Genomic DNA, 17,380 nt, shown 5'->3' with positions numbered 1-17,380 from the left:
TCTGCTTCAGCTATCTTTTCTCACTGCTAGCCAAGGATTAGATGTCTTCCCCCATGGAGAACTCTGTATTTTTTTTTCATTCTTTCCAAGTATAGAAATTCCCTTTTTTTTATGTATTTACACTCTTGGATTTTGTTTTCAACCAATTTTCGAATTAATTGAATGGAAATACTCACCTTACCTTAGGGATTCTTTTTGGATGGGTTAATGAAATTGATATCGAAACTGCTGACTTCGAGAAGGATGGGCTTCTCTTTAGGTACATTGACATACACTAAGGTTGGATTGATGGGTGAGAACAATTCCCTTTTAAAAAATATACCAAAATTTCAAATTATCTTGTAATTTTTTTTATTAATAACATTGTTTCGCTAAATTCTTTCTTAATAAAATTTTATTTTTTGACATAAAATCATGTGTCATAACTACGTACATACAATATCATTTTTGTAATATATTACTACTAGTCTATGAAAGCTTAACCAATCCATTTGTTTGAGGTAAGCTCCAGCTTTAGCTCTATAGTCCTCTGTCCAACATCATTTCCCTAACCCTCTCCACATCCTCCCACCTACCTGCATTGCTATAAATCTTCATCAATAGCTCGAAATTATGTCGGTTATCCGGCACCAGCTCGAAAAGCTTTCGACCTCCAATCTCTCCCATCTCTATATTTCCATGAACCGAACAAGCATACAAAAATGCTCTCCACGCAGTTGGCCCTGCATAGAACTCCATTCTCTCCGCTATCAAGTTGAAAGCCTCATCTATCAGCTCTGCTCTCCCATAAAGATCCACCATGCAAGCATAGTGTTCCATTCTCGGATCGATCCGGTGCTTCTTTCTCATTAACCTAAACAGCCGTTCTCCGTCATTAACTAAACCTAAATGAGAACAAGCTGATAGTATTGCCACGAATGTGATGCTATCAGGTGAAGTACCACTGTTCATCATCTGTTCAAAGTACAGCAGAGCTTCTGGGTGTTTACTATGACCAGAGATTATCGAATTCCACGACACAACGTCCCGCTCAGGCATTCGGTGAAACAACCAACTTGCCCCATCTAACTTACCAACACTGGAGTACACCGTAATTAAAGCATTAACAACTGATATATTCGACTCGATTCCTTGCCTAAGAACCCACCCGTGTATCTGTGCCGCGATCTTCAATGACAAAAAACTAGACAGAATTGTGGATACGGCGACAGGGTGGTCAGGCTCAAATACCTCTTGAATCATCCCACGGAATAACTGCAATGCCTCGACCGATAGCCCGTCAACATAGAATTCCAAGAAATGTTATCCTTACAAGCAATGTTATCAAAAACCCGCCTAGCCTTAACAATGTCTCCACATTTTGCGTACATATCAATAAGAGCATTAAGCACAAACCCATCATTTCCAAAGCCTTTGTGCACCACATCGCGGTGAAACGCTTGCCCAACATGAATCAACCCAATTCCAGCGCAAGTCTTCAACACTCGGGGAAATGTGAATCGATCAGGTTCAACGCCCTCTTCCTCCATCTGAAGGTAAAGGGCTAAGGCATCTTCATATTGTCCCAGTTCCGCGTACCCCGAGATAAGAGAATTCCATGGAAAATCAGGTTCGTCCCGTATAGACATTTCATCGAACTCCTGATGGGCACTTTCCATCCGTCCACACGCAGCATACAATCTAAACAGTTTTGAAGAAATGCCCTTGTTTTAACGCAAAAAGTTTGGGGGAACAAGACGATGAATCGCAATGCCGTGATCGATGGATCGCAATTGGTAACACATATCTAGCAGGGAAGAATATATTTCCGAATCAATGACTATGCCGTTCTTGACCGAGGCTTTGAGATCATTAACGACGGAATCGAGGGCCTCGAGTTTAGTTTGAGCGAAGGGCTTGTTTTTGGTAAGGAGTGGAGTTGGGGAGGATATTGGGAAAGGGAGGGCAGGTTTTCTGTCACGCTGAAACTGTTTTCGCTCTAATTGTTTCTGATTCTTCTTGCTTTTGGAAGAGCACTGGGAATGGAGAATCGATGAAATTGTGCGTGGCTGCACCTGTAAAAGGGCAACCATATTCGGCGGCAACAACCGAGTCCTGAAATTATGCAGCTGAACGCTTCTTCAATAAGTATTGAAGCTCATATATTTATTTGAGTAAATACCACAGGAGATTGAGATAAAAGTGAGAGCTTTCAGGCAGCAATAATCATCATCCAAACTATTATGTGTCTCATTCTCTCTCAATTTAAAAGAAAAATAATACTTGAGCTTGTCATTGTAGTAGTGAATGTAGATCCCATTTTATAACAATGATTCTTTACCAGGACAAAAAAATATTTTGAAAACCTCCAAGTTCGCTCTTATGGTTTTATTGGCGTTTATTTTGGGACATTATTATATTTGCTCTGACTTGACCCTAATATGCTCTCTCAGCACCAGACCCTACTGATTGAGTCTGTCTACCTCTCATCAGATTTGATCCTCTAGCGGAGGATGCCACTGACTCAGACCTCGCCTGATATCAAAAACTAGAATTTATACATATATTGGGTGGTGCAGAACTTGATGAAGCCCTAGCTCTTTTAGACGTTTGGGCTCTTTGCTCTCCAAATCTTTCATTTTGAGCTCTCTCCAAAGCTTTAGCACGATTAACTACATCTTGAAATGAGGACAAGTTCAACACGATCAGCATTTCTTTCAACCTCGGGCGCAAGCCCTTTATAAGCCATTCATATGCATCTTTCTCCGTCGGAATCAACTCAGTTGCAAAACGACTTAACTTATTGAACTCGTACTTATATTCATACATAGTGCGATTCAATTGCGTCAAATTCAAAAATTCTTGCTTCATCTGCTTGATGAATTGATCTCATATATACTAGTGTTTGAACTCTTCCAAAAACAAGGACCATGTCACTTGGTTACTTGTCATCCTCATAGTGACATTCATCCACCAGATTCTCGCTTGCCCACGGAGCAACTAGACCAATCCATCTAACTTCTCCACATCAGAACAGTAGAGTCCATCTAACATGATCTTCACATCATTGAGCAAAGGTCTGCAGCAACATGATCTTCCTCGGCTTCACCTTTAAACTCAGGAGCTCATAATCTCTTTAACTTATTTGCTACATTCATTCTCTGAGTTGAGGGAGCAGGAGGTTGAAAACGCGTCAGGATAGCATCCAACGTCCTGAAGAAGACATCTCGATCTTGCACATGCACTCTTGAAGGTGCATGTTCTTCACCTTGCCAGGCCAGGGCAAGTGAATTACTACTCTCGGCTGGCCTATCATCTCCCGCTTCACTTCGGGAGCTATCGTGTCCGGACATCTAATAAGATATAACCATATAGTTTGTAACACCCCCAACCCGTACCCGACCCGGATACGAGTCTGAGGTGTTACATTGACCTTTCGAACTTTGGCTCTTAAAGAAAACCAAATAAATTTTAAACTTTCATTGAAATAACATTGTTACTTTACATAGGTTGACCAAAACAAAACAAAATCGATCAGAGCATTCGTAACTAACACATTACTTACATGCCAACACACTATACACAACAAAATACATACTTATCAGTTACTTCTGATATGATCTTCTAGCAATGATGCTGTTCTTGGCACCCCTATTTATGTTCTTCTGGATTCTTAGTACCTACGTGTAAATCACTTACACACTAAGTCACAGACTTAGTGAGGTATAAAATAAACATATAACAATAATATCATGAACATACACAACTATCAATCCACTAGGACATTGCAATGTACATGTAGATACCACACCATGACATATAAGTATGATATGCATGAATGAACAATTATGTCTCATAAGAATTTCCTTTAGTTTATCTTTGAATGCTCATGTACATTATTGAGAATAGAAGGTACGCGAGTACATTGAGGTTGTACACGAATACTGTTACCACAACTCGAATAAATTCCCACTGTGGCACTGAATATTTATCTCGAAGGACCACTATGTCCCGAAGGACCATTATGTTCTGAAGGACCACTATGTCCCGAAGGACCACTGATAATCCCTCGACTCTTGGCATGCCAATTATACATATAGCTCTCACATTAAATAACACGAACTTAATTATAAAGACCATTCTCATTTTCATATATCTTTTATCACTTTTCACATAATACATAATTCACTTCATATGAATACACATGATCATTTCCATTATTTCCCATACCTGAATGGATTTTCATATAATTGCATTCATTCATATAAGTACATATTAAAACATGAATGAATTATGTATAAAATTTCTATAACAATAATACATATATAAATATGCATGTGCATGAATATGAAATTATAAGTTTAACTATAAGAGATAGACTCATCGCAAGTCTTATCTCAATACAATTTCATTTAGGATATACACTCACCTTAGCCTTGCTTTGACTCGATTCTAATCCTTCGATTGTTCCGGAACAAGATTAGGTTCTATATCTACATAGTAATACATTGATACATATCAGTATACTAATTGATATATTCTAAACTATCACTTCTTAGACTAAAATAAAGGCTATTTTTATCTCTGAATGAAGGTATGTATCGATGCACTCTACAGTGTATCGATGCATCCCTTAACATGTGCATCGAAACACAAATCGCATTCAATGTTTTCATCTTAAGGGAGTGTATCTATACACTTATTGCATTCGATGTTTATTTATTTGAGAGTGCATCGGTACACATTGAAGATGTACCGATGCACACAACCCAGAAATTCCAGTTTAAGCACAAAATTCACTTTCTTTTCAATCCAACTCTTCATATTTCACCTTCTTTAATATCCCTAACATGCATACATATACTTACACTCATTACCATTCAATAATCACTTCTTTAAACCTAAATTCCTATCCTTTATATGGCATTAAAAAATCATACTCAATTTCTAACATGTTCTAATTCTCATTCTAACACTTCTTATTCTTTAATTCCACTAACGACAAGTAAAATTTAGTCTTGAAATCTAATTAATACCTTTCTATCAAGATTTCACTTATTCGCCTCCTTACTTTAATCCTTCCTAATTCCATCATCTTGTTGTTTTAAAAAAAAATTAAGTTTTCCTTAAGCTTAATTAACGTCTAATGATCAAAATCAAACTTAAATTTCAACTAATAATCATCTCATGAGAAAACTCACCTTTGCTTTGAGTCTTCACGTGAGGAGAAAGAAAAGAAGAAGAGAACTCTAGAACCTTGTGTTTTTCTTCATTCACCTCCACGTGTAGCTAATATATATATATATATATATATATCCATTCTTTAATTATTTTCCTTGCAAATGACCATTCTATCCTTCTACTCCTCATTCTTTTTAATTTGATCCTACACCACATTTCATATAAGTCCTTGAACTATTCAATTATTCTACTTTAAGTACCAAATCCACAACTTTACAATTTAGTCACTAACCCGGTATTGAGGATGTTACATAGTTCTATTAGCAAAATAACATACTCGTTACCCTATCAGATCAGAAGTTCTTACTATTTTGTTGGCATGTATACATTTAAAGACACTCTACACTTTGGTTTATGCCTAGAATCGACTAAACCTTGGCTCTGATACCATTAAATATAATATCCCAACTCGTACCCGGCCCAGATACGAATCTGAGGTGTCACATTGACTATTCAAAACTTATAAAAATCATGAAAATTCAAACTTTCATTCAAATAAAGTTAATAATTTACATAAGTATATTCAACACATTACAAAAACCGATCAAAACATATGTAAATCACAATTTGTCTACATGCCAACACCTTTGATACAATAAAATACATATTGTCTAATTTACTTCTGATCTGATCTTCGAGTGGAGGTATGTTGTTCTGTCGATCCTAGGTCTGATTCCCTTGCTTCTCAGTACCTACGTGTAAAATGCTTACACGCTAATTCATAGACTTAGTGAGGCATAAAAATACAATAATGCATTTCCTAAGATATGAACATGCAATCTAACCATTTCATGTATCACCATAATTATCAGTTCACTATTTAATCATATCATTTATGATCCATCATTAACAAATAATAACATGATATCTTATAAGAAAGTAAACTATTTTATATGTTTTATGTGCCCATGTATATTATTGAGAACTTGAGTATGTCAGTACTTTAAGGTTGTGCACATATATTGTCACCACAACTCATATAATTTCCACTTAGTGACATATGAAATTTGTCCCGAATGACCTCATGTATGTCCTGAATGACCTCGTATATAACCCTCAACTCTTAGCATGCCAACTATACCTATAGCTCTCATATCACATAACGTGGGCTTGAGTATTTATATGTTCCATATCTCTATATAATCACTGTTTCATCATATAATCATATCATTTCTCTTATAATCACATATATCTTACCACATATCATATATCACATATACATATAATCATCTATCTCATATCATATAGCTTATGTTATTTGATTATGTTCACAATGACCATATAGCATGTATCGAAACATATGAACATATAACACTTATGCATGTGCTTATAATGATCATAATATATGCATGTTCATACTATTGAACCATGAAATTTAAACATATAAAATAGACTTATCACAAGTCTTATTTCCATAAAACTACATTTATACTATAACATGCACTCACCTTACCCTCACTTAATCCCAATCAACTTCTATGACTTTATCTCTCTTGATCGATCCTAACTTTTCGGTCGTTCCGGAACTTGCTTATGCTCGATATCTACACAATCTTACATTTTATATACATATTAGCATTCTAAGTATCATAATTTGATCTTTAATAATCCAAGCTAAAAGAAAGGCTTTATACAATTTTTCTCTTTGAGTAGTATCGGTACCACCCTGTATGGTACCGATACTTCCCTAACTATCGTATCGATACCAGGTCTGGGTATCAATACCCATTTTCGATTCTGTGATCCTTATTTCCAAAATGGTATCGATACCTCATCTATGGTATTGACACCCTGGGTATCGATATTACCCTTTTTGTATCGATACCCCTTGAATAACTTGTCAAATTTTGCTTATGGTATCGATAGTGTTATCGATACCCCTATACCAAATATCACTCTTTTACCCTTGAAGTATTGGTACTTGATGAATCAGTATCGATACCCATAACCCAAAAATCACTTTTTAAACCCAAAATTTACCTATTTTAATCTAAACCTTTCATTTCTTCACCCCATTCATACACTGAAACTCACATACACATACTCTAATCAATTTATATTCATATAACACACCCTTATCTTCCAAATCCCTCCTATATCTTGAAATCAAGAATTCTACCAATTTTTCAACATGTTCTAATTTCAATTCTAACACTTCATACTTCTTAATCTAACTGATGACAAGTCAAATTTCATCTCAAACTTTACTTATAAATTATTTTCCAATATTTCACTTAGAAACCTTTTATCTTTAATTTCTCATAACTAACCATTCTTTTAGTTTCTATATCTCTTTAAGTTTCCATGGTCCTTTCTTATGCTCCACTAATCAAAATCATTCCTTAATTGAAAGAAAACCAGCTGAAAAATTAAACTTACCTTAAATAGGGAGCTCACATTGAAGGGGAGAATAAGAGAGAAGATAATTCTGGAAAACTTTTCATTTTTCTCTTTCATAAGATCCACGTGTATATATCCTTACCATAACATATTTTTAATTCATTTTTGTCAAATGACCATTTTGCCCTTCAAATAATCCTTCTTAGATATTCAATCTTACACAAGATTTCCTATATAAGCCCATAAACTTTTCAATTTATCTACTTTATTCACTAAATTTTGAAATTTTACAATTTGGTCACTAACTCGGTGTTTGGGATGTTACAATCCAAATAACAACTGTGTTGAGAAATAAATACGGCTAAACCCGATTGTGAAAGAGGTTTTTAGAAAAGAAATTATTAAGTGGTTAGATGTTGGGATCATCTATCCCATTTCAGACAGTAATTGCGTGAGTCTAGTTCAATGTGTGCCAAAGAATGGTGACATCACTGTTGTTTCCAATGAGAAGAATGTGTTAGTTATTACTCGCACCATGACTGGTTGAAGAATTTGTATGGACCTTTAGGCTACCACTTTTCCTTCTTGCATTAGAACACACTCGAGTCTATTTAGCGAATTATCGCTAAACATGGTGAAGTCTTTTCCTGAATCGATTGGGTTAGAATTGGGGCTTGGGTTAAAATGTCTTTCAATTGCTTAAAACTCTTATGTCGCTTCTTGTCCCAGACAAAACATTACTCCCTTATGAATTAGTTTAGTCATTGGGGCTCCTACCATCGAGAAACCCTTTATAAACCAATGATAGTATCCAACAAGACCTAAGAAACTATGCGCCTCGGTATCATTCTTCGGTAGCTCCCATTCTAACACTACTTGAATCTTGTGAGGATCAACTCGAATATTATCTACTACTACTACATGACCTAGAAATAAAACCTCGAACAACTAGAACTCACACATCCCAAACTTGGAGAACAATTGACAATCTCTAAGGGTCTGGAGAACTATTCAAATGTGTCTGTCATGTTCTTTCTCTGATCATGAATACACAAGGATGTCATCTATAAAGACTACCACAAACTGATCTAAGTATGGGTGGAACACTTGATTCATAAGATCCGTGAATGTTGCGAGGCATTAGTGAGCCCAAACGATATTACAAGGAACTCGTAGTGATCGTACCTCGTTCTAAACGCTATCCTGTCTTTATCGACATCCTTAACCTCCAACTGATAGTACCCAATCTCAAATCTATCTTGGAGAATACACACACTCCATTAGTTGGTCAAAAAGGTCATCGATTCTTGTAAGATGATAGCAGTTCTTGATTGTTAACTTATTTAGTTGCCGGTAGTCGATACACAACCTCATCGATCCATCCTTCTTTTTAACAAAGAGGACTGGTGCTCCCTATGGAGAAATACTTGGTTGGATGAAGCCTTTCTCCAATAACTCTTGAATTTGAGCTTTTAACTTTTTTAGTTACGTCAGTTTTATATGGTAAGGGGCAATAGACACTAGGGTTGATCCTAACATTGCCTCAATATTGAACTCTAGCTCTTGGTAAGGTGAAAACCCTAGTAACTCCTTTGGGAATACGCATGGAAATTCTCGAACAGTTTGGATCTTCTTAGGTCTCGAAATAACGACTTGGGTGTCGATTACGTAAGCTAAGAAAGCTTCACAACCTCTATCTAGCATCCTTTGCATCTTGATAGTTGACACAATCCTGGTACACTTCGACCTCTGGCTAACCATCACTACCTTGGTTTCGTTTCTCTTCCTAAGTTTGAGTTTCTAGCTTTGCATCTCAAACTTGCATCGTGCTCTAACAACCAATCAATACCCAAAATCATGTCAAACTCTCTAAAAGAAAGCTCTATTAAATCGAATGAAAATGCCTTTCCTTGAACCTCAACGGGACACCAATGGTGAACCTTGTCTACCAAGACATCTAATCCTAGTGGGTGGAATCTTGAACTTCTATCTCCAGGTCCTCTATTGGGATATTTCTCTCTCGAACCGAGTCAAACATATGTAAGAGTGGGTGGATCTTGGATCTACTAATATCGTAACTAGAATAGAAAACATCGTAAATGTATCTTAGATCACCTCAGTGTCATCACACTCCTCCTTAGCTCAGAAAACATAATAGTGTGAATTAACTCTCGATTCAGTATCAATAAAAAATCGAGTGGTACCCTTACTAAACTATTCGAAAGTAGCACTCCCTCCCCCGAGATCCTTTACCCCTCTAAACTGACTGTACTGACCTCTAAGTCGATATTAGGGCCGCACTCAATGCCTCAGGGTAATATATGATGAAGTGGTTTAGAGAAACACACCCAAAACATCCTCTAGACCCCTCTTGGCAAACCCCTAAGTGTCTCCTACTATAGACAGAGCAATTAGGCTAGGAAGGTACTCTCGATGAACCACCGATGCTCGCCACAGAAGCTCGCCACAGAAGCTGATGCCAAGGGTCTTCTATACTCAGATCTACCCCATTTGCTCGTACTTTGTTTAGACCTACTAGGCTGACTTGAAGGATTCCTCCAAGATCCCTTAGAGTCTCTGGCCATCTCGACCAAAGGTTGGAAAGGTCTCGAGGACTCAGCTACCCTCCTACTTTGTCTAGAGGTGGTATCGGATACTCTAGTTCTGATCCTCATAACCCTCTCTAATGCTTTCGCCTGGTGAACTAACTCAACAAACACTCTTGGTGGGTCGGCGACTAAATGGGTGTAGCTATCTAAGTGGAGGCCCTCTATGAATCTCTTACAGTGGTGGTACTCAGATGCCACCAACTCTGGTGCGTACCGACTCAAATGAAAGAACTTCTTCTCGTACTTAAACATGAACCAGACTCTCTGGGTCAGGTGCAAGAACTGGTCCCTCAAATTATTTGCATGAGCCTTGCCTATATACTTCTAAATGAACTCCTCCAAGATGTTCTCCTAGGTGGATCGCTAAGCCCCATCGCCATCTCGACAGTCTCCCACCAATCTATGGCGTCACCCTTCAGTAGAGTAGTGACTCACTCCAATATACCCTTTGAGGTGAGATGTAGCTGGCGGGTTATCCTAAGGGTCTCTCTCAACCATTGGTTGATGGTTATTGGTTCGTCATCCACAGAAGTAAAGAAGTTTGTAGTCTGGTACCTTCGGAGCGTCTTAACTGGGGACTCTTGCGGTGCTACGATGGGAGAGACTAGCAGAGCTAACTGGGTAGGTGGTGCAGTGGGTGTCCTTGGAATTGCCTTAACTATATGTCTTAGGGCGGCTATCAGATCTCGAAAAAAGGTCACTTTGTCGACCCCTGCGTAACCCAAGACCTCATACTCAGAATTCGAGATGAAATTATCGCTAGTATCCCCCGCTAGGGAAACTATAGTCTTATCTTTACCCCCATGGCTCGAGGCAGGGCTATCATTCATGTCTAAACTCTGAAATTAAGACAAAACAATGAATCATTATAGCTATCCCAGACATGACAATACTCTTAACTCCCTAGAGGTATGTATACTTATAGACTCTTATTGACTATAACCCGTGGGTACTAGGAAAGACTAAACCTGACACTTTGATACCACTAAATGTAACACCCTAATCCGATTCAACACAAAGTCGACCGATTAGAATGCCACACAGGACCACCTAAGTAGCTAACCAAAAAAAATTTCTTTAAATACTTTGGAAATCATACAATTAAAACCTATTCAATTAAAGGAAATCAATATATTTCAAACAAGGTTTATATCAGGAGCTTCTAAAATAAATATCTCAAGATAATAAATACAACTGAGTATAAAAATAGAGTTACGACTCAAATACAAGAAGTTCTATAAATAATGCATGCCCTCTAAAGAAATTACTCAAGACGTACTCTGCTACTCGAATTGTTTGGAACATCCTCCGTGTGATAGGCTCCCCAAATGCTCGTCCTAACGATATGTGTACGGAGACAAATTTCAAACATTGAGCCCACTAGCTCAGTGCAACACTAACAACTAAACCATACTAAAAGTGCTCAGTAAATGCTCATGTTATCAAATACAATAAAAGAGTGAGTATACTTGTATACTTCACATTATTCTTGGGTAGACATCATAGTGTGGTCATAGGTTTACACATGTTGGGACACATACCCCTATAGTCCACCAAGGATAAGGTCTGAGATCTCTACATTGCACACAACACCCAAATAACCCATCCCTCGTAGATGTTCAGGTCTCACACCCTAGTTAGTCTCAAAGTGCCTCGAGCATTACCTAAGGATATCTAAACATTCTATAGTGTGTTGCTAAGTTCTTCTTCTAAAGTAACTCGGGTGTCCTAGTCGTTTTCCTGAGTATCAACCAAGGCTAGTTTTATGTTGCCCTAATTGATATTGTTTCTAGCAGTAATTGCATACCAATTATGGTTCTCACTTGTAGTTTTATTTGATGGTATTTTAGTGTTATTGGGTCCCTCAACATCATTCATAAATTCCTTGGACTTCTTGCCTAAAAATGTCTGATGGTATCGATACTCACCCCTAGGTATCGATATTATAAGGTTAAAACAAGCTGGAAAATGGTTAAGAGTATTCAATACTACTGCACAAGTATCAATACTCTAGAGTTAAGGATCGATACTCTTCGGGTACTGATACCAAAATTTGCTTTGATGTTTTGAAAAAATACCTCGTATCGATACTCATATAGGGAGTATCGATACTCTACCCATGATATCGATACTCATTAAAGGAGTATCGATACTCTTATACTCATTAAAGGAGTATCGATACTCTTATACTAAATTTCTCTCATTTTGTTTCTCGAAAGAATAATATCGGTATTGTTCTTCCAAAACCGATACCCAAACCCAGAAATGCCCTATTTAGGCACGAATTTGACTCCCAAGGTTACCCAAGATGCCCTACTGAGGTCCCCAACCATTATTAAAATCTTATGTATAAAGTAAGGGGTCATAATATGTCTTTAAACATGCCAAAAACACAAAATTTGTGATTCTACCATGAATGATCTATAACTCAAACTCTCTAGCTAGATGCACTCTAATGATTCATAAATGGTATGGAAGAGTTGTAAATGTGTTACCTTAACTTCCTAGCTGTTGAAAACTCCTTCGAATCAACCAAGGGTCAACTTCTCTTTCTCTCTTGCCTTGGAACTTTGTCACACTTCTTTTCACTAATAAAATATAAGGTAAATGAGTTACTAACTTATTTAGAAGCTTGGATTTAAATTAATGACACTTCCTACAACTCAAATCCACTAAAAACAAGTTGGGAAAACACTTGGTGTCATAACCGATTTTCACCCGGGCACGAAATGTTTCTTGGCGGAAAAACGAGTGAATAAATAAATGGTTTTTATTGAAATGTTTTGGAGTCGCCATCGAACCTTTTGGGTTAGGTAGGTCGAATATAAAAAAAATCATCTTTTAAAATAGTTTTAAAAAAAACTATTTAAAAGATAAACCAATCTGCGTATAACCAAAAATTCATTCTTTTTAGTAATAAAAAGGGATTCGTGGTCGGTTTCGTTTGGGGAATGATTAGCACCCCCACAACGCCAAAAATTGGTACCCATCAATTATATATTGTCTCTATTAGTGGAAAGTTACGAAATCGAATATAAATTTAATTTATGATTCTATTATTCCAGATTCAATCACATAATTTTATTTAATAGAAAATTCTAAGGAAAAAATATAAAATATTCCAATATTTCCAATCCAAGAGAAACTAGTCCCTAAAATATTTTAGGACGAATATTTCTCTTTCCGACCGAAATAATAAGAATGTGATAATTCTCTCAAGAAATAATATTAAAATAATTTGATATAACCAAAAATAAAATAAGTATATTTTTTAGGTTTTTATAAGCATGGTATTTATTTATTTTAAAATATCAGAATAAGACATCTAGTTATTTTAAGACAGTAATTTCTTAATATTTAAAAATAAATAAATATTATTCTTTAATTAATTTATAAAATCGGTCAAATTAATTAGCATAAAACATTAAAAAATAATTTATTGAGTACATTATCACACAATTTATGTAGAACTTACAAAAATCAAAGTTTAGGAATTACGAAGGTTAGAGTTTTGAAATTGAATTTAAAAAATAATTTCTTACAAGTAATAATTTACTAACTATAAACAAATTAAATATTAGTTTTATTAAAACTACTAACAAATAATTCAAAGGTTATGGTTCCCACTAGTAACAATGTAGGAAAAAATGTGCGTAATGAGAATAAAATTTGACAACATGCAATTATTAATGTCCACTAACTAATCATGCCAGCTTTATATCAATTTCAAAAATATATTATTATCACCAATTATGTCCATTGACTCTTAGCACTTTGTTTCTTATTACTATTATTTTTAATTACTCAATATTTGTATTTTAATTTAACTATTAATATGTATTATTAGGATACATATATTCATCTAATTAAAATAAAAATAAAATAAAAAATAATAATTAAATAATAAATTTAAAATATTTAAACATAAAAGGTAATAATAGAAATAAAATTAAATTGCAACTAAATAATAACAAAAAATAATAATATAGGATTAAATAAAAAATATATATATAAATTATTGGTCCTAAAGGCAATTGAGTTTAAAATTAACATTCTTTGTATCTTCCATTATTTGTTTTGCGTGCATAGTGTAGTTTTGACTCTTGTACAGAGAAATTTTTGAAAAGTCTTATATCAAACATAAAAAATTTGAATAAAAATCCACTTGAAGATTAAAAAACAAAAAGGTCTTTCCAAAGTGTAAAGTTCTCACTTTCAAATCAACAAGAATCACATACAATATCTAATTTTAAACAAGTATATTCATTTAGTAAATTTATACGTATACGTATAAGTATAAATATTATAAAATATAGATATTATTAATATAAGTTAACCATAATTAATTCAAAACTAAAATATAAAGTATCAGTATATAAGGGACTAAATATTTAATTTTGCCTAAAATATATAAACATATAGGTATGGACTAAAATAAAATAAAATAAAATGTGAAAACAAAATTAAAATGCAAGGAAAATGATTAGGTGACCAAATTGCAAAGCATACAACATTGCAAATACCACGAGCATGATTTACCCGTTCCATAATTTACGCAAAGGCCATTCTCCAAAACTACGTCATTTGGAGAGGGGTATTTATACCCAAATTCAGCCTTTAGAGGCCATTTCTCTTCTCATTTCCAATTTTCATTATCTCTCTAAAAAGAGAGAATGATGAGATGCTCTAGCATCTCTCTAAAAAAAACCTCACCGGAGGGAGGTGATCACCGCCGACCACTAATAACCACCGTCTACAGTCACCGTCGGCTACCGTGAACGGTGAATGGGGTTTACAAAAATACACCAAATTGACCCTCTATTTACCTTAAACTCAGATCTAAGCACACTTTATCCTAAAAATGAATCAATCAGATTAGATCTGAATTTTTTACCTTCGAAATCCCAATGTTCTGATGATGTGTGGAAGCTCCTTCGACCTTGGTAAGCCATTTTCTTCTTTCTTTTGCTTATTTCCAAATGGTTATTGTTGATTGTTGCGTTGCTTGGCTCTCCGTTTCTCTTTTTTCAGGACTGGTGGATGGCTTTTTTATAGGCCTCATCGATGTTGCTCTCAAACCGGTCACAAAAGGAGCTGGCGGTTAGGAGATGGTGATGAAAACCCTAAAAGCATTGGGCCTTCTCGGATTTGGGTCTGGATTGGGTCTGTTGGGCTTCCTTTGTAATTTGGGCTCCGGGTGATTGTATTTGGGCCTGTAAATTTATTTGTAATTATTATTTAATAATAATAATAATAATAATAATAATGTATATGACAAAAACTTAGTGTTTACACTTGGATTCTTAAACCGCCTCTAAAACATGTTGTATGAAAATATGGCCAAAACTTGTATTTAAGGGCTTGAAGTGAAGCTCTTGAGATGGAGATTTCGGTTCTTACCTTAGAATTCTTGAAATAGGCTTAAAGAATTACAAAGTTTCAACATTTTTCTATTTACTTGGAAAGGAAAAAAAAAGGACGAAGAGGAAGAAGACAAAGAGAGAGTGGTGAAAAAAAGAAGGAAATAAATGTGAGATCATCCAAATTAATGGATATTCAACTTCTGTATTAAAATTTAGGCTAATAGCTCTTTTAGTTCTTCATCTTTTATCCTAAGATTAAAAATACCCTTTTTAATAACAATTGGGCCCCAAACCAAACTTAACCCAACTCCAAATGGGTCTAGCTCTCCTACAATACTCATATGCTCATCTAAATCATTATCGGGTTAATTCGAAACTTTAACCTAGAATTTGGGGTGTTATATCTACAACTCAATGCTCAGAAGAAGATGAAGTAATATTGGCATGTCCATTAACCTGAGAACCAGAACGTCGTTTGTTGGAGCAGCATTCATAGCTCGAGCTGTTGGAATTATATGCAGAATACTATACATTTGTATTATCACCCTTATAGTGTACTCGAGTATCAGCAGTTACTCCCCAAAAATCTTGATCAAATCGATGCCAACATCGGTTAACCAAAAGACCATTCTTACCGTATAGCTGACATTGCACACGAGACCTTCCTCTTTCTCTACCACCAAATCTGTCATTTAATGTTGAAGATCGATAAATATGCTTATGCTCATACGATCCAAAAGAATCATCTACTTCTTTCTTTTGAGCAAGATTAGGCTCATGGGAAGTATCAAAGTTTGAGCATCGAATCCAACAATTTGTGTCTCAACATCCACAAACATCGTAAAGATAACTTTAAGAGAAAATGAATCCCTCATGACAGTTATATCTGCCATGAACAGCTGATATACACGCAATAATCCCTTTAGAAATCTAGCTACATGTTCTATCGATGATATCGCACTACCACAAGAGGCATGTGCATCGCTCACTTCTTTAATCCGTGTCAAATATACCCTCATACTATCAGAACCTTTCTTCAAGGACTGCAATTTATAGTGAAGGCTCATCACCACAATTGTAGATTTGTTGGCAAAGAACTACAAGACTATCTTCCAAGCGGATGACGTCTTCTCCGCCCCAACAAACAGAGGAAGCAAATGCGAACTAATCATTGACAGTAACCAAGATGCTAGGACACTGTCTTGTGCGACAAAATCCTCGTAGACATCATTTGGAACAACAAGCCCTTTATCATTGATAATGGTTTCCAGCAGAGATACCATCACACCAGTCAAAGCCTTTCAAGTAGGTGGCTCCGAATAGTGAGCAAAATTTTTTGTTTCCACAAGAGGAAGTTTCTTTCGTCAAGTATAACATTGAACTTCTTGTGAGAGACGACTTCATGCTTTTAGTAGAGGAGACCATCGAAAAAGAATCCACGGTTTGTTGACTAGAACCGTCGTTTTCCATTGAAGAGCAAGAAAAGAGAAAGAAAAAGAAAGCAACAAAAGCTTAAGAGCAATACCCTCGAATCTTGGCAACTGATACCATAATGACTTTACTAACTTTTACAAAAAAGCACAATAATCAATAATACTACTGTTATCGAAAGAACGTGTTTTACATAGTAGCAGACTTCACATTTTATAGCATACATGTAAACTAACGCTAACAACTTATCTAACAGAATACTAACATCATAACAATCTAACCACCCTTAATACTCAGCTTTAGCCACGTGAAATACTTAGTACTAACAAGGTTGAAAGAGGAAAAGTGAGTTGAAGGAGCAACAGTGTGGGAAGAGGTGAATGCCTAGGTTGATGAGAAGGGAAAGCCACCAGTGGA

The 17,380-nt window shown here is 35.7% G+C and overlaps 1 pseudogene; it reads right to left on the bottom strand.

Moving 5' to 3' along the window:
* Window positions 1-513: 513 nt before the first annotated feature.
* Window positions 514-2,203, bottom strand: LOC120187021 (annotated as a pseudogene).
* Window positions 2,204-17,380: the final 15,177 nt, after the last annotated feature.

The sequence above is a fragment of the Hibiscus syriacus genome, unplaced genomic scaffold (genome assembly GCF_006381635.1).
Source record: "Hibiscus syriacus cultivar Baekdansim isolate YM2019G1 unplaced genomic scaffold, ASM638163v2 tig00113722_pilon, whole genome shotgun sequence".
Lineage (NCBI taxonomy): Eukaryota > Viridiplantae > Streptophyta > Magnoliopsida > Malvales > Malvaceae > Hibiscus > Hibiscus syriacus.
The sequence above is the reverse complement of the archived record's forward strand: the minus strand, read 5'-3'. Positions and strand labels throughout refer to the sequence as shown.